Here is a 27,514-nt window from a genome sequence, read left to right as displayed (position 1 = left end):
CATATATCAGGCAATTATATCATACGATTCCTGAAGATCCCTATCCTATTACTAGCATGTTGTTCTATCATAACATAACATAATCTCAAATAACTATGTGGTAATCTGGGGTCTACTTACTGGCTCCGACTGATCGTACACATCGCATCCTCCTTGTTTATTTTGAAAACCATTTGAAAAATGTTTTTTTAATCTTTTTCCTTGTTTGAGATTGGATTCACACAAGTGTTCCTCCAATTCACTCAAACCAAGGCTCTGATACCAACTTGTAACATCCTAAAAATTCAACAATTTGAAAACTTTTCAAAGCAACCCTTTTATCTAATAGAAGTGTTACAAAACCATTGTTTCAAAACATTATTTAAAATTAGAGTCTCCCAAGATCCAATTAACTGTAAAACCGAGGATGTGTATGGTCACGCCTTCACCTTGCCACGGTCCATTGAAGTATCTGAAACCATAAACCAAATTGTAAGCACAAAGCTTAGTGTGTTTCTCCCAAAATACCAACACACGAACAAATAAAATATTCAAATAACAGCATGTACTAGGTCCGCATCTAAAAGACTGGTATACCCCCTAAACCCATAGTATGAGTCTGGCTTGCTTATCGGGCCCACAACTCATATCTGGCTTGTTCTTGAGCCCACAGTATAAGTCTGGCTTGCCCTCGAGGCCAACAACTTTTGTTTGGCTTACTACCTAGTGAATCAGTCATCATATTAAAATACAAATATTCAGTCCTCAGTACGAGTCTGGCATACCTACCGGTCCTCAGCTCGTATCTGGAATGCTACTGAGCCCTCAATATGAGTCTGGCATGCCCTAACCGGCCCTTAGCTCATATCTGGAATGCTCTAATACCCTCAAGCACTCAGTACGAGTCTGGCATACCACCTGGTTCTCATCTCGTATCTAGAATGCGCCTAAGCCCTCAGTATGAGTCTGGCATGCCCCACCCGGCCCTCAACTCATAACTGGAATGCCCCAGGGTTTGTTAGCTACAACACGAAGCAGTACAACCTCAACCCAGCATATAACAGATAACATATAGTCAGTTAACAGGCAAACAGGCAGATCTAGAGATCACTAGGCATAGCATCATTCTATCTACCAGGATACAGATCTAATAGATCACTACTAAACACAATCATACTAAAAACCAGGACAACAATCCATAGGGCTAGCCTTGGTGTCATCAACCCAACAATATAGTGAGGAAAACTCACATCTCGATATGATCCATAGCTGATGAGGTCCCAACTCTGAATCTTAGCTCCAACCAATACCTATTCATCAAACAATGACCAATCCTTAGATACCACTAAAAATACCTCAAATACCCCTTAGGTTTAACTTGGTCAAAGTCAAAGGTCAAAATCAATAGTCCATGTTGACCTAAACGCGACGTGTTGACTTAGAAACACGCCATGCTCCGCCTGCATCCAAACAGTCGGGAAGATTTTGGCCAACACGTCGTGTTGACTTAGAAACATGTCGTGTTTGCTGAAGTTCCAACATCTTAATACATTAAGTTGTTTTCTTTGATTCCAAGAGCTCCAAATCTCAGATCTAGTCCAAAATATGATCCAGAAGGATAAAGTTTCCAACTTTATCCATTAGGACTACCCAAGAAGGTCCCAAACCCAATCCATAAAGTTTAATAGTGCAAGGTCTTAACCAATAAGCACTTAATCTTTAAATTCCAAAGTCTCTCCTTTCAAAAAGTGATTCCAATACCAAAACCATACCAAAGGTTGGTGATTTTTAAACATAGATGTCCAATGTATGTCTTGAACCTATATTAGGCCAAAAATGAGGATTTATGACCTAATCTCTATACATGATATCAAAACTTGATTAAAGACCAGATCCAAGACAATAGTAGGTCACCTTGACTTGGAGATTCATAAAGTTGCAAACTTTATGGGATCTAATCATTCTAACATTCAAGAACAATAAGCAAAAGGGACAAAACCCAAGATCTAACAACTTCAAATGATAAAAATCGAGTCTTTTACACTTACAAAGGTCCAAAAGAGTGCCAAACTGAAGAATAGGGGCTTGCTTGTTAGATCTTTTCTTCCTTCTTTAGCTCTAAAAACACCAAACTAGCTCAAAATGGTGGAAAATATGATTAAGGTTTCTTTCAGGGCTTGAGGGGCTGATGGGGGCTGAGAGTGAACAAACCCCAACCTCCACATTCCTTTAAATAGGGAGGAAAACCCGGAAGATTCATGTTTCATCACTAGCCATCAACACGCAGTGTTGTCCTGAAAAAAATTTCATGTTTACTCATATATGGGCAAGCCTTGTTGGTGCCTCCAACATGCTGTGTCAAATCGTCAAAAGGTGATTCTTTCCTTAAAATTGCTCCTAAAATTTCCGGGTGTTACAGTAGGTTACGTTGCATCGGTGTAATGGCTGGTTATGTTACCCTTGGTTGGAACATGAGGGTTGTTGGAGCATTATATACAAGAATTATAGAGTATCTTTTTCCAGACAGACTCATGGATAGAGTCTCGTGGTTCGATCGTTTGAAAGGATGTCGGTTTCACCGACCGGTCAGGAATTCAACACTTCAGATAACTGATATACCAGCTCGGAGCTCAAAAGATCTTAGGTAGATCGAAAATGTGAATATTTAGTTAGCAGGATGTGATTATGCATTGATTAGGCACCAATGATTGAGACTTATCTTCTGAGTTGCCTTTTCTTTGGGTGTGAGGTTTTATGCATCGACAAATGACCAAGGTTCTTTCCTCTCGTATCAGCAGGATAATTCAAAGTCGTAAGGATTTCATTCGGATTAGGTTGCGAAGTGGATCCATATTGGTTGTGTTTTAGAATGGTGTGTCTGTCGGGGAGTCAGACAAGGTATTGGGTTTTCGGATTCTGGGTAGAGTAGTGATGGTTTCTCTACATCGATTAATGTTAGTGGGTCAAGGATTCATTATTCGTTAGTGTATGTGAGTTCTCTAAGAATAGGTTTTGATTATAGTATTAGGAGGCAGTCATCTATATAAATCGACTTCTTAATTTGGGCAGAGATTCTAGAAGGATGGTCCGAATAGTCTGGCGAGTAGTAGGGAGAAATTTTGAGGACGAAATCTAATTTAAGTGGAGGAGAGTTGTAACACCCGTTATTCGGGATCGATCGATTTAGGGTTTTATGGAGTCAAAATTTTGAATTTTGGAAGAAATGGAGCCTCACGACATAACCTTTGAGTGGTCACAATGTGAGATGGTTTATTATGAAAAAACAAATCTGGGACTGGTCTCACGACGTGATGCATAGAGGCTCACGATGTGAGAACTGATGCAACCCAAGACCATGATCATTTAGGGGTTCCTTCGTTTTAAGTCCCTTTAAACCCATTTTAGGGTTCATTATCAGCCTCCAAACCCTTTTTCACCTCAGAAAAACCCTAACCTCCATCCCTTGCTTGATTCTTGGCCATTTTAGAGCATTTCTTTGTTTGAAGAAGAAGAGAAGAAGAAGAAGAAGAATAAGGTGAAATTTTGAAAAGGCTTACAAGGAATCATCATCATCATCATCTCACATTGTTTATGGATCCTAATAAGCATCAAAGCTTCCACCTTTATTGTTGTTTATGGCTAAATTTAAGTTTTGTCTCACTTTTCTCCTTGGTTGAGCAAGTTTGAATCAACGGAAACCATAAAATTGGCAACTTTATAGGTTATAAGGGTCTTTAGAGTGTCATGAAGTTTAGATCTAGTGAATGATTGGGTTTAGGAACCTTGCATGAAAGTTAGATGATCGTTTCTTCAATATTGGCCCCAAATGAGATCTAGACATGTATTGGACATAAATTCCCATAAAGCATCAACTTTTAAGTGTATTATGGAGTAATAAGACTTTCTGGAAAGTTAGAGTAAAAGGCTTAATGGATTAAGGACTAAATGTTTTGATAATTACTTCAGACTATGCTCACAACGTGAGACATAGGGTCTCATGACGTGAGGGTTGAATTAACCCATTTTCTGTTAGGCTTCTTGGAGCTCGTGACGTGAGAGAAGGTTGCTCATATCGTGAGGTTAGCTTCAGTGGTTTTTCATGTCTGAGTTGGGTGAGTTGAGTTGAGATGAGTTGGAATCGGACTAAGTGAGCTCTCACGACGTGACCAAGGGCTGGTCACGACGTGAGGATGAATAGTTGACATTAAGGGCTACTGACTTTGACTTTGACTGTTGACTTTTTTTCTTGGGTTGACATTTGTTCAATCTCTATTTTTAGAAGGTAGACTTAGGGTTTGCCTTGTGTGGACTTTTAGGAAGTGTTTAGCACCTCGTCTTTTGGCGGTAAGAGTTGTTGGTTGTGACCGATACGATGTTGCACGAGGTTTTACTCAACATTGTGATTCAGGTGAGTCTCTTCACTGTACCCGTGGTTCGAAGGAACCAATGGCGACCCACTAGGATATGTTATATAGGAACACCAGGTGGTAGCATCTGGTAGTCACATGAAAGACCTAGATATGGCTCTTGGCTATTATATGCAAGACCAGGGTCCGGACCTTGTCAATTACATATAATATTCTAGTTGTCATTATGATACTTGCATGGAAGACTAGGAGGTGGCTCTTGGCACTTGTCCGTAAGACCCATGGTTTTGGATAGTAAGGAAAGACCATGATATGGTTCATGTCAGAATGGCAAGACTATGGTTGATACATAGAAATCACTATTATAAGTATGGTATGTGGTATTTTGGGGAACTCACTAAGCTTTGTGCTTATAGTTTTATGTTTATGGTTTCAGGTACGAAAGGTACTAAAGGGAAAGGCCCGATGTGACTGCACAACATCCCCATTTTTCCACATTGGTAGTTTATGATCCTTACTCTGATGTTTAAATAATATATTTTCTTTGATCGGTTTTGGATCAACTTGTTTGTATGGTTTTCATGTTTTAAAATTGAAAATTTTACTACGAGTTTTTGGGATGTTACATAATGTCTTTTGATCCCACGTCAGTTCTCATCGGAGGAGAAAGACGCCAGGGTTTTCAGCAAACTCAACACCTCTCGTTTGCTCTAGCTGGAAAACATCATTTTCCATCTTCTCTGCCTCTCTATTCCATCGACGAACAAACCTCAAATCCAGAAATAGGCATCGATCCAAACCACCTTACTAATCTTACTTATAAATCTATAAAATTTAAACCCTCAAAAATTGAAAAAAAGGACATATTTCTAATAACTTGATACCGTTGAATTGATTTGTATTCAAGCCTTAAATGAAAATATTCATTGTAGCGTTTTTTTTCTTGTACCAGGTTTTGCTTAATATATTCTTTTAGGTTGTTCGTGAAAAATATCTAAGTTAATATGTTTTGTTAATATTTTTATATATTATTATTTAATTAAAATATTAATTTAAGTTATAAAATTTTAGATAAGATATTAATAGTATAATATTAATTTAAATATTTTATAGGGGTGGAGGTGTGTCAGAAAATCTCAATGGATGAATACACTTTAAAGAAAATTAAAATGTAAATTTTTTCTTCATGATATAAATGGTTGATTAAAATGTAAATTTGGTCCATGTGGTTAGCAAAAAAATATAGAGAAGGTCCAAAATCTTTTGTAGTTATATAATGGTCTAAAATTTGATATTTTCTATGGTTATGGTCTCCGTCAAACATTAAAAACTCTTATACCATTTTAATTTGATTTTTACATTTTTTATATTACTGTTACTATTTTTATAATCTAAAAATAAAAAAAGAAATACCAAACCCCCTGTTACATACCTCTCTCTCTCTCTCTCTCTCTCTCTCTCTCCCTATCATCCAAAAAAAAAACCAAAAAGACACCAACACCACACTCCTCCATCTCCACCATCCTCACCTTCATCTTCTCTGGCGACCTACCCTTATCACCTTTTGATCTCTCTCTCTCTCTCTCTCTCTATATATATATATATATATATATATATATATATATATATATATATATATATATATATATATATCTTAGAAACACATACATATTAGAGCTCACAACTTATAAAGCCAATGACAATTATCATAATGGTTCTCACTCAACAAGTCAAATGCCTCATAGGAAACTCAAACTGAACTTGGATTTGAGTTTACATTCCACCTGAGGTACAATGTGTTGGATTAGGTGTATAAGCCCATAACTATAATTGGTATGTACTTGACCCGATAGTAGCATGGTCTTTTTGGGTTTCCTTCACCATAGCAATTTGATAGAATGGATATTGAAGAAAGAGGTTAATTGTGATTTATTAATATATTATAAGAATAATATATTAATTGAGAAATTATATTATTTAATTAGTATTGATCAAGAATTAATTTGGAATTAATTTGGTGATCAAAAAAGACTAATTAAATTAACGGAGACTGATTAGGTAAATCGGTAATAGTTATAGTTTGGGCTAATGATCCATATTGATTAGGGTTGGATGAAATCTATGTGAGGATCCATGAAGATTTCGTCCAAGGGCCTTTCAAGAGGGTTATTGGATGTCTTAAGGCCTAAGCAAGTGAAATAGGGTTTCAAGGTTAAAACCCTAAGGATCCTACACTATAAATAAGACCCCTAGCACTCCTAAAATCGGCCAATGCTTCTAAGGAAGAAACCCTAGCCGATTTTTAGTGCCTCTTAGCCTCTCTCTCTCTCTCTCATAATCTTCCATTGCTCTTGGTGTTTGTGAGTTATTAGATGTATCATATTTGAGGTACTAAGCTCTCAAAGGTTGAAGATCATTAGCTACAACAAAGAGGTATTCATCTAACTTGTTTTATGTTGTAATTCTCGAAAATTATATGCTAGTTAGGGTGTACGCTTTTGATATTCAATATTGCATGTATAATTTCACAAAAACCTAGATCCAAAGCATTAGGGTTGCATGTGCACCATAGGATTGTTGTAATGCTCAAAACCCATCACAATGTTCTTCACAAGAAAAACTAGCGACTAGACTTCCTTATACAACTTACTTCTCATGCTGATGGTGACACCGCCTCCTACCACCAATGACCCATTCCATCTCCCTTCTCCAAGAATGCAGATCTGTAACCATCTATCTTTATTTTGACCTAGAACACAACGATTCCTCATCATTGAGTTGCAATACACCAAAACAAGGATGTTCTTTGTAACACCTGCAGATTCGGGCTAAACGATTAAGATATAAGGTCACGTGTGAACACCTCAGCGGCTGGCCAGAGCCAGGATGCGACGTGCACCTGGTCTGGGCACGGTGTGCAGGTGCCCATTTTAGCCAATAAATACCTTTGAAAGCCTCATTTGTTTTCCCACACCACCAGAACTTCTCTTTGGTATTTCCACTCCATCATTTCGATTTTTTCTTAGTATTAAGGGTATTTGGGTAGTTGAGAGGTCTCTGAGAGCCCAAAATCTTGTCGCTATCAGGTCGTAGTTCTGCCAACGCAATTTCCCGGTTTTCACTAAAACCTCTATAAGTTAAGCTACATTTTTTACTTTTAATGTAACCTATATTTATAGTCATAAGCGAGGTTGTAAAAATCGTTCGGCGGTAGCTCGACGGTCGACTGGTGTTAAGGATTAATCGGTTTTGGCGGGGATAAATCGTGGATTAATCGGGGACCATTGACTATTAATAAAATATTAAAATTACTCAAATATTAATATATCTTAAGAAAAACAAGTACATCAAAATTAGAAAATAAGAAATTTTGTAATTTGAAATTTTGAAAATACGAAAATATGAGCATTTTAGTATAATACTTGAAATTTTGAAGTAAAAAAAAGTTGATTTTTTGAATTTTTTTAAATTTTGATTTTTTTTTTACTTTTTTTTACTTTTGTTGACTTTTGTTGACCGATTAATCCCGCCAAACCCGATTAATCCTAAATTTCCGATTAATACCCTAATCCTCGACGGTGGGAGAACACCAAGCGATTAATCCACAATTAATCGCCAATTAATCCCGTTTTCTGCAACCATGGTCATAAGTCGTTATTATGAACCGATAAATAAGATTTATCAGTAATTCCATGTTATTATACTGATTGATCTACCTACATGGATGATGTCAAGGTTGGATTTAGGGAGGTTTTTAAAGTTGGATTTTTAAACAGTGTATTATGTATACCAAACAGACCCTACCTCCGATATGATCCTACCTGGTTATTCCTTACTTGATAGATCTGGATATAGGCATTTGGATTACTGAGGAATCTAGACTATTATTAGTCAACAGGAGTATTAGACTAAGATGTAGTAATCACTATATTAGGTCACATCAGAGGAAAAGATAAAGTTCTAAGCCAAGGTTCTACCCAAATTTCGAAGTATCTAATCTTAACAAGTGAGTGCATAGTGACTTTCAACTTACACATAGATACAAGTATTCTAAATGCTTAAATGTTATGTGCGTTGTTTTGTATATGTTTATTATATTTATACAATATGATATGATTGTTACTTGATCTAGTTGTATACTATACTTAATAATACGATTGCGTAGTAAAAGGGATGTACGCAATAATAAATGATGGGTTGTAATAGGGTTGTGTGTGATAGTAGTTGTGATAGTTTAAGTGAGAGTTATGCGGAATAATAAGTCGTGACTTATCGTGCTTATCCATAGTACTATTCTACCATCGTGCCTATCCAAAGTATTGTTGTACTGTTGTGCTTACCCAAAGTACTATTGTATTGTTGTGCTTACCTAAAGTACCATTTGTACTGCCGTGTTGTGTCCAAAGTTTTATCATACCGCCTTGCCTAATCATTTAGGAAAAATATATATGCCTACTGTCAAAGATCCTTTAGAGAATATTTCTCGAGATCATCATTCTATGATTAGGAAGTGAGAATAATGGGAATGAGGTAATTGGGTTATTTGAATGCTGAAGAACATATAATTAAAGATTATAATATTGTAGGTTGAAAATCCTATGTGTTCACCAGGTTTCCCAACCTGATCCACTTAGTTTCTTTGTATCACAAGTAGCGATACGAAGTTACTGATAGATAATGTAATTATCCGCTGAGAGATTTAATAAGTTCGTAGGTTGCTAGAACATCGATGTAAGGCCTGTTTATGTTATGTCTTTGTATCAATTATAACATCCCAAGTTTTAATAATCAATGAAAAACATTTTCATAGAAAATACTTTTTAATGGGACAATTTCCTCATTTATAAAGATCATTTTGATTTAAAATAAGCATAAATAAAAAGTTTTTAAAATGACCATAAATTTAGGGGTGTCACAGTCTTATTAATAGTTGTGTCTAATTTGTTTAAGAAATAATTTTGAAACCTAAATTAGGATACAATTGATTTGCTTAGTTCTCCCTCAATGAAAATCTTGTTTTCCACTCCTAATTCTTTTTCTCTAGCTGTTTTGATCGGGATTTGGAGAGGTTTGAATTGGGGAAAGCATGCGAGTGGAGGTTGTTGTTGATGAGGATGGTAATGGCAAAGGAGGAAGATGAAGGACAAGGTTCTCCGCAATGGTGTTTTGTTAAAGAGATGAGAGGTTGAAGTTGTCGGTGGTATTAGGTTTAGGGGAGAGAGAGAGAGAGAGTAACATCCCAAAAACACAGTCTGAAAATTTCATTTAATTTAATAATAAAAACCATAGTCGATAAACCTCATGTAAAAAATCGTAAAAAATGTATCCAAAATATTATAACAACTGCCAAGTATATCAGAGTATAAGCATCCCAAGCTGAACAAATGGTGTGTGTACTGCAACCTTCCCGAGCTCCTCTTTTGAAAACTGAGTACCTGAAACCAAAACTAAAAACTATAAGCACGAAGCTTAGTGAGCTCCCCCAAACTACCACATACCATATAATAGCATATAAACACATATTGGGCCTTGCCCACTGCATCAGACCAAAGTCCAGAACTAACCAGGGCCTTGCCCTCTGCATCAGACCGTAGTCCGAAAACTGCATCGGACCGAAGTCCGGAAACTAACCAAGGCCTTGCCCTCTGCATCGGACCGAAGTCCGGAAACTGCATCGGACCAAAGTCCAGAACTAACTACATCGGACCGAAGTTCGGAACTGACTGCATCGGACCGAAGTCCGGAGCTGACTGGGACCTTATCCCCTGCATCAGACCAAAGTCCAGAAACTGACTGAGCATAACATAGCATAGCATAAACATATCAACTAGCATAAACACATATACTGCATACTGCATCGGACCGAAGTCCGGAACACATGACACAAAGACATGCTTGAATCACAAAGGCATCAAGCACACTAATCTAGTACATCGGTTCAAAGTCCGGAACTACTGCTAACTAGACGGGCCGACATTGTGGCCGTAGACCCGTTCCTATTGGAAGGAAACTCACCAGTACTGATGACCTCTTCTGATAATCCTCTGGCTGCTGACCGACAACTCTCTAAACCGCTGCTCCACTAGCTCCCCGAGCTACTAATATCAATATAACACATAGTTCCAAACTGAAATCTAGAAGTCAAACTAAGTCAAGTCTGGTTATGGTCAAAGTCCTGGTCAAAGTCAACCTTCCAGTTGACTCGACTTGCCGAGTCAACCCGTAGACTCGCCGAGTCATTAAACTCAGAAGCTCTCAAAATATGACCCAACTCGCCGAGTCACCCCAGGACTCATCGAGTTCAACGATCTCTGAGTCCCATCCTGCCCAACTCACTGAGTCACCACTCAACTCACTAATCTGCGTCTTAACCAGAAGAGGTTGGGGGTTCTGCGACCTGACTTGTCGAGTCCAAGAACAAACTCGCTGAGTCCTAGGCAATCTTCAACAGACTCGCCGAGTTGTTCTTCCAACTCGCCGAGTCCATGCACATATTCATACAACTTGTCGAGTACACCCATGTGACTCGCCGAGTCTCTCCAGTTCTCAATCCATACAGTGGCTTTTCGAGCCATGCAGGGGCTCCAATCCATTTATCCACTCTTCTACAATCTAACCCTCACATAAAGTTGCAAACTTTATGTGAAACCAAGGAGATATAGGCCCAAAACACTCTAGGGCTAGGGTTTAAGACAAAGGGGCTTCACTAATGACTCATTGACTGCTGCTTTAAGACATTCTGGACCATCACAACCCTAGATCTGAAGTAGCAACCTTAGATCTAACCCCCAAACCCGAAATAGACCTCAATCTTGCCAAAATAGCCCTAAATCTCATTCAAGAATAGATCTAGATGCAAGAAGGGTGAAGGTAACAGCTTATTACCTCCAAGATGACCTCCTGCTGAAGAATAATCCAAATCTCTGTAACCCCTTGATCCAAGCTTCTTGATCTTCAAGATCTCTTCACAAAACCACTTATCCAAGCTCCAAATTGCTTCCAAGTACTCTCACTCACGATTTAGGGTTTTTGGATCTCAAAAGGGTAGCAAAGAGGCTGGGGAAGGGATGTAATGTTCTTTAAATAGGGCACAACCCCCAGGATTAGGGTTTTTCTCAACCAGAGTAGACTCTCCGAATCAACTAGCCGACTCGCCGAGTCAGTCACTTACTCTATGCCCCGGATCCCGCTCCGACTCGTCGAGTTCCTCCTTGGACTCGACGAGTTGACTCTTGACTTAGAGCCTTTCCTTTCTTTTCTTGGCCTTTCTGATTCTGGGTATTACAACTCTCCCCCCACTTAAACTAGACTTCGTCCTCGAAGTCCGCTATGTCCAACGGATCTGCAATCTGCTTTCAACACCCGCTGGCCACTTCCATTGACCTTTCATCCGGTCATTTAGACTAAAACAATTCCTCGCAAATAACAATCCTCCAACGAACCTGAGAAATCAATTTACTCAATTGGCCATCCTTCGCAAGGCCCTAAATTCTGCAGATGAACGAATTCCCTACAACAAGATCACATCTACTCCGTCTGAAATCTGTTGTCTCGAGATGGTATGAACCTCTGACAGACCACTCATACTAAATCATTATAGATGAACCCCGCAGGGGTGACTTAGCATTACTCAGCAATCTGTTACGCTTACCATACAGGAGATCCTCAAATACCATTACCGCTGGAGACCCAAAACTGTCTAAAACAATGACCTGCCTGAAGACACTGAACCACCTGAACACTAAATTGCCTGAATATTGAACTACCTGAACCACCATGTTGCTACATGGCTGCTTTCCAACATCAATCGATACCTTACAGGTCTCAATTCATTCGTCATACATCTGCAATATCGGGTTCCAGCCCGGCAGCAGAGCCAAAGGACTCCCTATTTAGTCGCCTCACACTAATTCTGAATAAAATTCTTCTCTGGAACTAGTTGCCACTAGTTATCATGTCACCGAGACTCTAACAACCTCCTGATCCAACCGACCGGGTCCGTGGGTCGAATCTTGATGTTACTAGACCACGGCTAAACGTGACTACTACATGACCAATTGTAACCTTATGTCATGAATGACCTTAAGTCGTCCACTGCTTCCTTGCTCTCAAAGTTGTAGTGGCGCTCCTACAGTCTTATCTCTGGCTTAACCAGATCTAACCCGACTGAGTAAATTTTCGAAATCCAATCCATGGATTTCCATCTCCTAACTGATACGCCTGAACTGGTGGGTACTATTGTCCTTCCCGCGTCCTAACCACAGACTCACACTGTCTACTAACCCGGTGAATGCTACGGCTACTCCCGCAGAATTTCAACACTCTAATACTATATGGTTGCTAGTGAATGCTACGACTACACCCGCAGACTTACAACACTCTAACACTATCTGAATGCTAGTGAATGCTATGGCTACACCTATAGACTTACAACACTCTAACACTATCTGACTGCTAGTGAATGCTACCGCTACACCCACAGACTTACAACACTCTAACACTATCCTCAAATCATACAGTTGCCTGGGCTATCTCCCTTTTCTGATAAGGATGCGAAACTCATCCCAGTTTCAAAACTGCTCCTACTTCTAAATCCTTGGATGATTCTCCCCCACTTTGATTTAACTAACATCTTACAACACACAATACTGGAAGGATTCTCAATCCTTCTTACCATTCTATGTGCAATCTGCTAAAAACCACGCTTACCATTGCTAGTGTGCCAATACTAACCAGTCCAAAAGATCACACCACTTCCAAGGACCCGAATACATCTCCGGTAATAACCCACTAGACCCAGGAAGCTTTTAATCCCAATTGGAGACCTCAGGAACTCCCACTGTATCACGGCTTCTATCTTATTCGGAACGACTAGAATACCCTTCTGATTGACAAGGTACCCAAGCAAATGCACCTCGCACAACCAGAACTCACATTTGGAGTACTTTGCAAAAAGTCTCTCCCTCCTCACAGTCTCTAGCACCTCCCTCTGGTGCTCCCCATGCTGGAATATAACCAACCTGTACCCGAACAACACCTTTCCTAAGGTAGCGAGATGCTACCGAGTTTCACACATACTTGCTACCACTACTGCATCCGAAGTAACCTGCTCTACAGGGGATGTCCTCCAAATATCATTCTAAAATACAAGATATGTGGATGGCATATCACTCAATCACAAGCAGGCCACAAAATTCCGAAGTATCATTATCATTATCGATGCAGAACCTTAACAATAGAGTTATTACAAAAGGGAGAATTCAACGACATACCTGCGATCTAGTGCGGCTCAATCTTCACTTTCTGCGAAAAAATAGGCGCCTAAACCTGGACTCTCTCCACCACCAAAACAGGACAGCAAGACTTGAAATGACCAGGTTGGTGGCAATGAAAATGTAACCCCCGTAGATCCGGGCTAGTCAATTTAGAGGCAATAGGGGTCGAAAATGACTTTTTGACAAAAGATTATTAAGAATAAATAATCTCAACCAAGTTTTAGTATATGTTACAAGGTTTCCGTACATATAAAGAGCGTCGAAATCCGAGTTATAACGAAGAAGTTATGACCCGTCGAAGTTTCGCGATGGAACCGACACGATACCGGGAGGCGTAAATAGTGAATTTACGATAGAGCGAGATTTAGCCTTAGCGATCTAAAAGAAAGTCGTAGTATATGTTAAACCGATAGTGTGCATAAAAAGAACATCCAAATCCGACTTCGTATGAGGAAGTTATGATTTTTCTAAGATTTAACATAGCAGTGCACAACACGAAATCTGAATTTTAGATCGGTCGATTTTTAGCCAAAATAATCTAAACGATAAGTGAAGATATCATTAATAGGAGTTAAACAATAAAAAGACAGTCGAAAACGGAGCTCGTATGCGAAAGTTATGGACGAAGCTTAGTCTCTACTTTTCGAGCGCGGCAAATTCGATACCGTTTTGTAAATCCGAGATAGAATGAGAATTAGCCAACGAGGTCTAAATGAGAGTTGAAGATCTCATTAATAGGAACTCAACGGTAAAAAGACAGACAAAAACGGAGCTCGTATGCAAAATTTACGGACGAAGCTTGGAGACTACTTTACTATACAATTCCTATAAATAAGAGATGAACTCTTCATAATTTCCTCACACCTTCAAACCTTTCTTTCTCTCTCTAACTTCTCTCTAACCTCCCTAAACCCCTCCCAAGTCTAGGGAACCTCCCTATCACGAGAAGAAATCCCCGGAGCGCCCGACGGCTCCGAGAAGAAAAGCTTTCGGCTCGGAAACGCTGCTCCAGCGAAGCCAGGTTTTTAATAAAAAACCCGTTGTAAGTGAGTTACGCCTATACTATATTTAATATAGCTTTTATTTAATTATAGTGACATTATTAGTACCTTAAAATAATTATTTGAGCTATTATTATGAGTTATATTGAGTGTTATTTAACGCTTATATAATAGTAATAATAGCTAGACTATTAATTAGTCGCGATTAACGTTAAAACTAAACTCTAGTGGTATTAATACTAGGTTTTGGTCAAGGAAAAATTGTTTTGAGATAACGAAGTGTTGGTCAAGTACCAAGTCACCACCTAATCAAGTGAGTGCATAGTTACTTTCAGCTTACACATAGATATGAAGTATTTTATATAAATTACATGCTATGTGTGCATATTATCTGAATACTTGCTATCTATGTTGGATGAACGTTTTATACATGTTTTCAATGATTTAAACTGTATATGTATTTTATATCTACAAAATGTGTTGGGTAAAACATGGGTAGATGTAATAGTTGCTGTGTGACAAAATAAAATAATGAGAGGCCTCGTTATAGATGTTATTGATGATCCAGTCATCTAGCGGAGTATAGATGACGACCACAAACTATTCTAGACAGTCCAGTGGAACACTAGTAGGCTCGCAACCTGTAGGTGTTTATTTGAACTGTGTGTTTATTTGAACTGTGTGCTCACCAGATGTACTCCATCCCCCACATGGTTGCCTTAAGGACATTTATTGATGAGGAATCCCCTTAGCAGTAGTGTCCATCCCGATGATAGTCCTTAGACTAGGTCCCTTGTGTTAGATGTTTTAGGGACGTAAAGTGAGGATAATGGGAACGGGTAATCGGGTTTTTTTGGTTTGACAAAGCTAATAACTTATTTATTGTGGGTTGAAAACCCTATGTGCTCACCAGGCTCCCAAGCCTGACCCACTCAGTTTCTTGTATTACAGGTAGTGGCGCATGAGCATAGATGTGATGTCTTGGGATGAGAGATTAATGGATTTTAGGCCTGTAAATACGGAATAATGTAGTAAGGCCTATGATGTATTGTTTATGCTTATGATCTGTATCGAACATGACATCCCGAGTCTTTTTAAATGAAATAAATTTCTACAGAAATGCTTTTGATAAATCTTTATCATATTTTGTTTTGGGACAAATTCCACAACACTTTTATTTAAAATATTACTCTGATTTTTAAACAAAGCATAAACAAAATTGGTATTTTTTGGCCGTGAAAATGGGGATGTCACAGAAAACATATCTGATCCTTCTTACAATCCTGATACATATGCCCCCCTTTCCCGCACTTGAAACACCTAAACTTGTGACAAGCAAACCCATGAGTTCCTCCACACTTACCACACACCTCAAGGTCTTCCCGATTTCCAACACTCAAGTCAACTGAGTATGACCCCTCACTTCTTCCCAATTGTCCTGAAATAAGTGATCGCTTCCTTTTATCGTGCTGCCCATCCAAACTAATCTCCTTCTCCCGAGCTACCCCGACTACCTCATTAATCGATTGAGTAGTCGCTAACTGACCCTAAAGCTTAGCTGTTAGCCCAATATTGTTGGGTAGTTCTTCGCGTATTGCTCTCGACTCCACTGCAGACAACTGAAAAACCCTGCTTCCCACCGCAGGCGCCTCTACCCGGCCCTGATGACCGTCGGTGATCCTCAAGGTGGTAGGGACAAGTGATATCATATGTACTGCCAGAAACAAACTCGGACACTGGGCCTTCCTGTGGCCCCACTGAATGCAAAGGAAACATATCATATCTGATCCCTGAGTGGTGGTAACAACACAATCTCTGCTAAAATGACCAGCCCGGTCGCACCTGAAGTAGCCAGAATCACCACCACTACCACTCCTACACGTACTCTCGTGCGTCCTGCCCGACTTTCCGCATTGGCTGCGGCTCTGATAATCCCTTGATCTCGAATCTGACCCCTTGGGCCTTTTGCCCGAACCCGTGGTTACCTGAACCTCTTCCGGCTTCCTCTTCTTGATTTGCTCCAGATCAATCTCTCTCTTACTGGCCCGAGCAATGATGTCCTCTAGCGCTTTTCAGCTGGACCTGCTCACAAACTGCCGGATGTCACATCTCATCATTTCATGATATCGAGCTTTCTTCGTCTCCTCGTCTGCCACATATTGCGGAACCAAGAGAGCCCTCTCCCTAAACTTCGCGGTGATCTCCGCCACCGTCTCAGTAGTCTGCTGAAGATCCTGGAACTCTCGTGTCAACTGCTGCAGCTCAATAATTGGTGCAAACTCAGCCCTGAACCTAGCAGAGAAATCACTCCATGACTTCGCGTCCAACGCGGCATCATCCCCCAAGGCATGAACAACCTCCTCCCACCAATCCCGCGTTCTTCCCTTCAGAAGACAGGAGGTGAGTCTGACCTTGTCCCCCCTCGGGACACTGGCTTGCGTGGAAAGTGTTGGCAACATCTGCCAACCATCTGCTACTAGCAATGGGGTCCCAATCCCCATGATAATCTGGTGCTCCACAAGCTCTAAACTCTCGAAATGCCAACGTATGCGCTCCTATGAAAGCCATCATCTCCGTGCGAAAGGCTCCAAGCCTCTCATCCAAAATCTCGAGTATACCCTCCTTGACCGTGCCAAAGATCTCATGAGTCTGGTCTAAGATATTGCGTGTGATCTCAGTTGATACAAACTCTCGCATACGCTCCTCGAGCTGCTCAGTCCCTAAACTCGAGCCTGATCCCTCTCCGACGCCTAATCCGCCCACTGACCTTTCACGCAACGACACCATGCTGAAAGCATATAAATATAACTATCAAAATACACTTCACTGCTGAGGGATTACACATACACACTACAAGTTCCCTGGCTTTGTCTTGGCCCCTCTTGAATCGAGTACGGATCCTCTGCTTTCAGCAGTACGGGCCCATACTACCTTCCACATCTATCCGTACTTTCTTCAAGAACTGCCTTGACTCTACCAAGTCCCTTCTACTGCTACTAACCCCTGCTACTCTCATCCTAGGCTTGCCCTAGAGTAATCTCTGACTCAATCAATTTCATTCATCAGCTGCTGAAGGCCTCACTAGTACAAAAATGAGTTATGGTCACACCAAAAAAGCGTGACCATATACCTATAGCCACACCTTTTTTTTTCATCGAAAGTGTCACCGAAGGTTGTGCCATTTTAGGCATCATATGGCCACTTTCAAATTTAGTTGCTATATCATATGAAAAACTGTGACCGTAACATAAAAATGTGGCTGTAGGGTAGAGATTTTTATTGTTGTAATCAATCTTTTTATCCAATATTGTGTCCACAAGCCCTTCTAGTCACACATTTTATTTATTTTAGTGACCGTATTTCACTGAATGTCTCATGAGTTTTTTTTAATGTGACGTTTTGTTAATAATTTGTCACACAAAAAATTGTTTATTATGACTATTGACTATCGTTTAGAGACAGACAATTAACCGAAGCATGACCATGTTCATCTCATGGCTACATATTTTTTTTTCATTGTGGCATTTTGATAATATTTTGTCACAAAAAAATTGTTTATTATGACCGTTGTCTATCGTTTAGAGACACAATTAAATGAAACATGACCAAAAGTATTTTAAAGTCACGTAATTTTCTTTAACTATGGTTATCATATAACTTGCAGCCACATACATATTATTTATCGTGATTGTTACTATCATTCAGATATATAAAAAATTGTAAGTGTGACTATTTTATATCTTTTCGATATAGAAAATTAATTAAAATGTGATTGTAATTGATTTATAGACACAAAAATGTATGTATATTAACTTGATGACTACAACAATTTGGTTTAAGTATGACCTATTTTATCAATTGGACACTGAAAAATTATTAAGTGTGACTATTGTTTGTATTATAGTCATATACAACTACTTCAACCATAGTTGTAAATATCTGATAGTCACATGATCTTTTCATAGTTGTGACTATTATAGAACCTATAGTTACATAAAGGTACAAATACGTGATGGATTATTATGATTTTAACACACTAGCTTATGTATATCTAAAACATGACCATAAAATAACTGTATACACACTAGCTTATGATAATCATCCGTATTGTTTAGTATTTAACAACACAAATTCATAATAGCCATAAGATTTATTATCCTTTGGACACCAATAGTTTTCCTATGTGCTTATTGATTATAATTTAGGCGTCTCAGACCAATAAAATCATAGCTATCAATGTATGGACACACAATCCATAAAATATAACTAGTCGTATACAAAATACAAATCAAATGTACATATCGCTTACAAGATACGACCAAAAAAATAATCAGTTTAAATAAATAAATAAATAAAAACTAAGTTACTAGTCAATACAAAAATAACAATAACAATAAAAATAAAGCATTCAACGGTTCTTGAATCATTCCAACAATACTTGTTTGGCAAATTAGCAAATCCTAAATTAGGATCTGCATCAGGTTCACAAAAAGAATAACATCAAATTTCTATTGTTTAATAAACCAGCAAATATGTTAGATAAAGCATAAAAAAAAAAAAAAACTAATTAACAGCCGTATTGAATTGAAGATTACTGTGAGGATCACTTTCCCATTAATGTTTCCCGAATTCTCGTTGATGAGTGACTTGTATAAATCTAATTACCTGATGGCTTGTATGAACTTAACATTTCAAAGAAATAAAATTACTTCATTGTATGCAAAAAGAAAATAAGAAACATTATATGTTTAACAGTTCTAGCAAAGTACATATAAGTTCATCATCATTCTATCAGGATACTCTTCTGTGATCTTTTATATTACAAGTGTTACCATGACAACATATGAATCTGCCATTCGTCAATCTGCAAGACAAATATAGTCACTAATGTAGTAAATCAATGAGTAAAACAATATCACATTATAATCAGAGATCCATGACATTTCTAATATAAATAAAATTCCAACTACAAGGAAAAATAATTAAAAAAATCGATTAAAGAAACAAAGCACCATTAACCAGGGACGAGAGGAAGAGTACCTGAGTGAGGCAAGAGATGAGTGCAAAGGCCTTCAAGATAAGAGATTACATCCAAGAATGCTAGATCAACATTTCTCAGAAATGAATCTGCTATAGGTTACAAGAATAAACCACTTACTCTGCAATCAACCATAAAAACTTCAATCAACTCATCCAATTTGTCAAATGCATCAGATAAGTCAATACTAAATTAGTTCACCAAATTTTTTTTCATTACAGCTCATTTCGCGTGCAAATCGAAGTGTAGTTTTTATCCTGTAAAAAAAATTAACAACAATGTGAGCATGATTTCTATTAATAATAGTTGAAAAAGAACAAATAACATGTGATTAAAGCAATGTGGAGCAAACCAAGTTTTCGATGAAAGGAAAGGCCACTAGCCCACTACTATTAATCAAAGTTTCCTATTCAAAAGTACAAAACATGTACTGTTACATTCATCTCAACTATAACTGATCGCCTCCTAATTCGCAATCGACTCAACTACCATCATCATCATTAGTTTATAATAAGAGTTGTGTTGGATTGGGCTCTGAGTTAAAAGAGTGATGATGATTAATAGATCTAGAGATTGAGAATCACAAATTAAGTGAATCAAAAATAGTCAGAGCCTCAGAGACTGTAACATCCCGAGTTCAGGAGTGCAAGTTCAGGGTTCAAAGTGAAAATGTGAAAGGGCAACTCGGCGAGTAGGGTCGCGATTCTGGTCGCGTGTTAAGTGGCCAACTCGGCGAGTCGGCGGCTGGACTCGACGAGTTGGTGCTGGGTGGAGAAAACCCTAATTTCGGAGGATGAGCCCTATATAAAGGACATTATACCCTCTCCCCAGCCTCTTTACCCTCTCTTGAAGTCCAAAAAACCCTAATGCGCGTTTGTGAGTGATTTGAGAGCATTTGAACCTTGGAGAAGAGATTTTGGAAGAGATCTTGGAGAGTTAAGAGGCTTGGAGCAAGGGGCTTTGCAAGGATTCAGATTTCTCTTCTGTTGGAGTTTTCTTTTGAGGTATTATTTTGTTGCTTGGGCTGTTATTCATCTAGATTCATCATTTTGGAGTATTTAGAAAGAATAGCTTGTGGTATTTTGAGTTTGGAGGTTAGATCTGAGGTTGCTACCTCAGATCTGGAATGGAGAAGGTCTAGAGTGCATTAAAGTCCCTATTCTTGAGTGATTGGTGAAGCCATCTTGTCCCAAACCCTAACCCTAGAGTGTTATATGCTTAGATCTCTTTGGATTCACGTAAAGTTTGCCACTTTACGTGATGGATGGGTTGTAGAAGGGTAGATCTATGGTTTGGATCATCTGCATGGCCTAGAAAGCTTCTGTATGGATTAAGAGCTAGGGGTACTCGGCGAGTCACATGGGTGTACTCGGCGAGTTGCATGAAGATAGGCAGAAACTCGACGAGTTGGAAGAACAAATCGGCGAGTTGGTTGAAGATAGCCTTGGACTCGGCGAGTCTGTTCTTGGACTCGGTAAGTCTGTTCTTGGACTCGGCGAGTCTGGTTGTGAGGTCCTAACCTTCTTCTGGTCGAGCCGTGAATCGGTGAGTCAAGGGAGGACTCGGTGAGTTGAGTGCGAGGGGACCCAGAGTTGTGGGACTCGGCGAGTCTCGGGGTGACTCGGCGAGTTGAGTCACGGATTGGGAAAGTTCTGAGCATGGGAACTCGACGAGTCATCGGGTTGACTCGGCGAGTAGAGTCAGTCAGGAGGTTGACTTTGACTTTGACTTGGACCAAGGGTTGTCCGGTTGACTTCCAGGAGCATTTTAGTAATTGTTGGCATTTGTTTTGAGTTCAGTGTTTTGTGTTTGGCTAGTGGTGGAGATCGTGTCAGTGGTCGGAGCAGCTTGGTCTTATCTCTTCAGTCAGCAGTTGTAGGTGAGTTATCCTCACTATATAAATAGAGTCTAAGGCACCAAGGCCGGCCCTTTATCGGATTGTAATCCGGGTATCGTTGTTATGTTGGTGCATTGCTATGTTTGCATCCTGGTAGTTAGGATGGTATATGTTAGAGACCTGGTTAAGGTCGGTATCCTGGTATATAGGATGATGTTATGCTAGTGACCGGTTAGGTCGGTATCCTGGTTAGGATGATGTTATGTTATGTGATCTGCTAGATTGGCTTGATTGAATGTGAATTGTTATATGATTGAATGTTTATGTGCACATGGTTGTTGGACTGGGGTTGGGTTGAGGCGGGTCCTGCTTTGTGCTGTAGGCCAACATACCCAGGGCGGACCGGTTATCCCGAAGGCCCAGCGAGTGGTCTGGATAGGCTGCAGGCCCCAAGAGGGCGGACCAGACGTGTCGAGGCTCGGAGAGTGGACCAGGCCGACTGAAGGCCCAGTGCGGGCGGATCAGTCATACTTTAGACTCAGAGAGTGGACCAGGTGGATTGAAGGCCCGGTGTGGGCAGACCAATCACACTATAGACTCGATGTATATGGCTAGACTCGGAGGGTGGACCAGGTGGACTGTTGGCCGGTGCGGCGGACCAGTCACACGGTAGACCCGAAGTGCATGGTTGTTCTGTATCGGTTATATGATATGGTTATGTTTGTATGTGGTTGGTATTTTGGGGGTATCTCACTAAGCTTACGGGCTTACACTTGTGGTTTATTAATGTTTTTCAGGTTCTTCAGGAGACCGTGGCAAGGCAAAGGCGTGATCGTACCGCTCCTCATGATTTTGTTTTATGATGTGGTTCTGGAAAGACTCTGATAATAATTGTATTGAAAACCTTTTTGTAATAACTTTATGAAACTGGGTGGTTTTTGAGAAGTTTAAATTGGTTGAAATTTTTAGAGTGTTACAGAGACATACCAATCATGGGGATGCAAGAGATGAAGATCGTTTGAAACGTCGACTTTAGAGATGACTAGTGGCATCTACATAGATGGTGGAGGTTGTTCAGTGGTGGTTCGTTGGAGGTGCGTCGTGGTGGTTGTACGTCGTGGTCGTAAACATGATATAGAAGGAGAGGGTAAATACGACGATGACGGGTCTGTAGTTCGCTGGATCGTTGTCGGATTTGATGAAGATCATCATAGGGTTGATCTCGAAGTTACAATGTGTTGGATCGTTCCCGAACTATGAAGAAAAGAAGACGAAGCAGATAGGTGGAAAACCTTGAAGTATTAATCAGGTGTCGATTTAGAAGGGGGAAAACCTAGCTAGGTCAAAATTGGGTGGGGGAGAACCCAAATTTTTTGACCACGATGGAGGGAACTTTAAAGTAAACTGAAATCTTAATATTTTTTCCTGTGTAAAATTAATATTGTCATTGCTATTTATATGATTTTAATAATTTATTAACATTACTATTATAGTTATAATTTTAATAACAAAAACTAATAGTATAATATTCTTTTTTTTTTAATAAAAACCTCAAAATATTTTAATTGTCATCGTACAATGAGTGAGACGACAAACGGGCAACAAACTATGCCGCTAAACCTTTTTGAATGGTAAAACTAATTCTTTTAATAATTAAAAATATTATGATAATTATTACTATTTATTATCTTTATTATTATTAATTTTCAAAATTATTATGATAATAATTATTATTTACTACATATGTGTATGTATGTGTATGTATGTAAGTCATGCATTAAATTCATATGTATTAAACCCGAAGCCATAAGTAATATGTCATAAGCCATTAGCCTTAAGCCATAAGTTATATGCTATAAGCCACAAGCCTTAAGCCCTCAACCAGTGGCGGAGTGGCACACACAGCAAAATGTTTGAATAGTGGTGTCGCCAAAAAAAATAATAGTGGCACTCATATTTCGAAGACGTTGCACCTAATATATAAAAAAACACTATGGGGATGAATCAGAGTAATGGCTCGGGATCCCCCGGGCATTACATAAGTCCGTTACTGCCCTCAACCCCGAACCATAAACCCTAAACCTTAAAACATTAAGCTCTAAGCATAAGCATTAAGCCATAAGTCGTAAGCTCTAACCTTAACCCATTAGCCATAATCAAAAAAACAAATGATATAATCCATAAGCTCTAGACCTTAACTTTAAGCCATAATTCATAAGCTCTAGACCTAAGCTTAAATCCCTACTCCATAAGCCATAAGTCATAAATCATAAGTCATACTCCATAATCCATAACCCACAAACCATACGCAATAAGCCATAAGTAATAGTTCATAACCCTTAAGCTTTAATCCATAAGACATATGACATAACCATAACCCCAAACCACTATAACTTAAACCATAAGCCTTAAACCATAAACCGCAAGCCATACTCCCTAAGCCTAAAGATATACACTCTAAGCATATAGCATATAGAGTAAGCAATATGATATAATCCAAAAGCGATACATAAGCCTCAAGTCCTAAACATAAACCATAAGCCCTGAACATTGTTCTCCCCTTTTAGCAAACACTGTTAACAATAAGATGTTAAGTATTGCAAAATGATCAAATTACCATTATTTAGTTTCTAATTATTTTTCCTTTTTGTTGTTATTTTTTTAACTACTTTACTACATGGACCATTTTGTACAATCTTTAAAATCAATAGAGAACCTAATAATATATTTCATCGTATCACCCACTACATACGGACACCTCCGCCTTTTATCACAATCATCACCACTTCTTACGTCTTTGTCACCATCACTGCCATCACTATCACCACCATCACTACCCTATCACAACCCCCACCTCCACCTCCACCCCAGCCCCACAAACACACACACACACACACACCCAACACCATTACCACAATCACCAACCTACCATCACTATCACCACCACCACTACCCTATCACCACCGCCGCCGCAGCCGCCATCACCACCACTGCCACAATTGTCGTCGCCACCCCACCCTACCACCGCTACCATTTTCTAAAAATGAAATCCGATAGAAAAATACATATCTAAACATGTTTTCTAATTTTTTAAAAATGAAAATGAAAAATGAATAAATTTTAACCAAACGCGTTTTCTAAATTTTTTAATGAAAACAAAAAATGGAAAACAAAAAACAAAAAATGAAAATTGTTTTTCCGTAATTAAAAGCAACCTTATAGTTTTAGTTTCCCCTAAAATAACTTATTCCATCTTAATATGAAAATTTTCATTTCTAAAAAATAAATTTATATTTCCCTCCTTTTAAAAAAGTTTATTTCCCACAAATAAATTTATATTTCCCTCCATAATACAAATTTTATTTACCCTAAATTTACTCTTCAAAACAAGGTTGTCAAGATCAGGATCCTACCTATGATCGTTTTTGGGTTTGCAAGATCGGGATCGAGATCCTAAGATCCCACAAAATAGAATATAATTTTAATTTATAATATTTAATCATGAAAAATATTTCAAACATTTATTTTTCGTTCAAAAGTTATAAAAACTTCAAAATATTAGTCATAAGTCACAATAAAAAAAATGATAAATGGTAGATTGGTAAATGGTAAAAGACATAAAATGTTAAAAAAAATTCATTTGCAAAAAAAAAAACAAAAAAACAAAAAAAAATCAAAGAAAGGTAAGACCGGATCGGATCTCGATCCTACGATCCTACTCCAAATACGATCATTTTATGATCCGGATCGTTTTTCATACCTAGGATCGTAGGATCGTACGATCCTATGATCATGATCGCGATTTTGACAACCATGCTCCAAAATATATACCCAAAAGTAAGTTAGAAATCCCTTCGTTAGCATCACGTTTAGTCTTTTTGTGCACTCAATGTCCTTCGTTAAAACACTAGCCCACCTCCCATTGCCATCTAGTTCATTTTTTGTGCATCAACCGCTCAATCCCTCTGTCCAAGTATTTTTTCTTAAACTGTGACCATAAAATATTTATAGTCATACATTTTTTATATCTTAAATTGTGACCATAAATTACTTATAGTCAAATATGTTGCCTTTTATCATTAATATTGTTTACTTTTTAACACATATAGTCAATGAAATTGTGACCATGCACTAGTAATAGTCATACATTCATTTTATTTTAGCATGACAATTATTTACATTTAGACACACAGAAAAAACTTAAACTGTGACCATAAAATACGTATAGTCGTACGTTTCTTTATCTTATAACGTGATCATAAATTAGTTAAATTCACATGTTTTTCCTTTTATCATTAGTATTATTTACTTTTTGACACATATAAGTAATTAGATTGTGACCACAAACTACTAATAGTCATATGTTTTTGTTTTAGCATGTCCATTGTTTACCTTTAGACATACATAAAACTTAAAGCGCCGCCGTAAAATATTAATACTTACAAGTTTTGTTTCTTTTTCTGCGTGGTTTATAAACACTACCATTTGGTCACACAAAGTAATTTATGTGGCCATATTTATTATCTTTTAGCCACATCAAATTCACGTGGCTAATTCAACTCTATGTATCTATTGTGTCTTATAAAAACAATCATAAAAATATCCAAAATACCGAACAAATACCATGACAGTTGGTTACATTTGGCCATAGTTTTTTACCATGGCTAGTAAATGTCGCATTTTTTTTTCTTAAAGTGTGGCTAAATGTTTTGAGATATTATACACTTGTCACATGAATCTATAAAATGTGTAGCTAAACCTAGGCTAAAATTTGATTAGTGACATTTAGCCACTGAAATAATTATGTGTGTGGCAGGGCTGTTTCAACACAAGTGTGACCGTATGTCATTTTTGTACTAGTGCCTCTTTATAATGTCAATTAGTCATCACCTGAATACCACCACATGTGACGAGGCTCAGATAACCCTTCGAGTAAAAGACTCGTCCCTACAACGGTTGGACTCAGACAAGAGCTGCGCAATAGGGCCAAATCTAACACTCTGAGATTATTCAACCCTGATCACATGTGATGTGACGTATTCACGTACTCAAACAATTATATCCTCATAACGAGAATTGTACTAGCATACAATGCTAAGCTTATACTATCAGGCATAACCTAAATAGACTATCCTACTGCTGTCTACTCAATACTAGCATGCAATCCTCATAAAGATGAAACACATATAGCAGGCATATAAGGAATCCTCCTAGATCCTTAGTCCTATTCTAGCATGCTGTTCTACTGAAATTGAAACTGATAATCATAACATAAACTTGTATGGGTAATTTGGGAGTACCTACTTGAGCTCGGCTGATTGCATGCACCACACCTTTTTTTTTAAACATGTTTTTTTTCTTGAAAACTTTATACGACTTCCTTAGTTTGAGTTCAGACACACCCGAAAGTGTGCCCGAATCCCTCAAACCAAGGCTCTGATACCAACTTGTAACATCCCAAAAACACAGTCTGAAAATTTCGTTTAATTAAATAATAAAAACCATAGTCGATAAACCTCATGTAAAAATCGTAAACAATGTATCCAAAATATTATAACAACTGCTAAGTATATTAGAGTATAAACATCCCAGGCTGAACAAATGGTGTGTGCACTGCAACCTTCCTGAGCCCCTCTTGTGAAAACTGAGTACCTGAAACCAAAACTGAAAACTATAAGCACGAAGCTTAGTGAGCTCCCCCAAACTACCACATACCATACAATAACATATAAACACATATTGGGCCTTGCCCACTGCATCGGACCGTAGTCCGGAAACTGCATCGGACCGAATTTCGGAAACTAATCAGGGACTTGCCCTCTGCATCGGACCGAAGTCCGGAAACTGCATCGGACCGAAGTCTGGAATTAACTGCATCGGACTGAAGTCCAGAACTGACTGCATCGGACCGAAGTCTGGAGCTGACTGGGACCTTGTCCCCTGCATCAGACCGAAGTCCGGAACTGACTGCATTGGACCGAAGTCTGGAACTGACTGGGACCTTGTCCCCTGCATCG

Source organism: Lactuca serriola, chromosome 3 (genome assembly GCF_051521515.1).
Source record: "Lactuca serriola cultivar US96UC23 chromosome 3, Lser_US96UC23_V15, whole genome shotgun sequence".
NCBI lineage: Eukaryota > Viridiplantae > Streptophyta > Magnoliopsida > Asterales > Asteraceae > Lactuca > Lactuca serriola.
The sequence above is the reverse complement of the archived record's forward strand: the minus strand, read 5'-3'. Positions refer to the sequence as shown.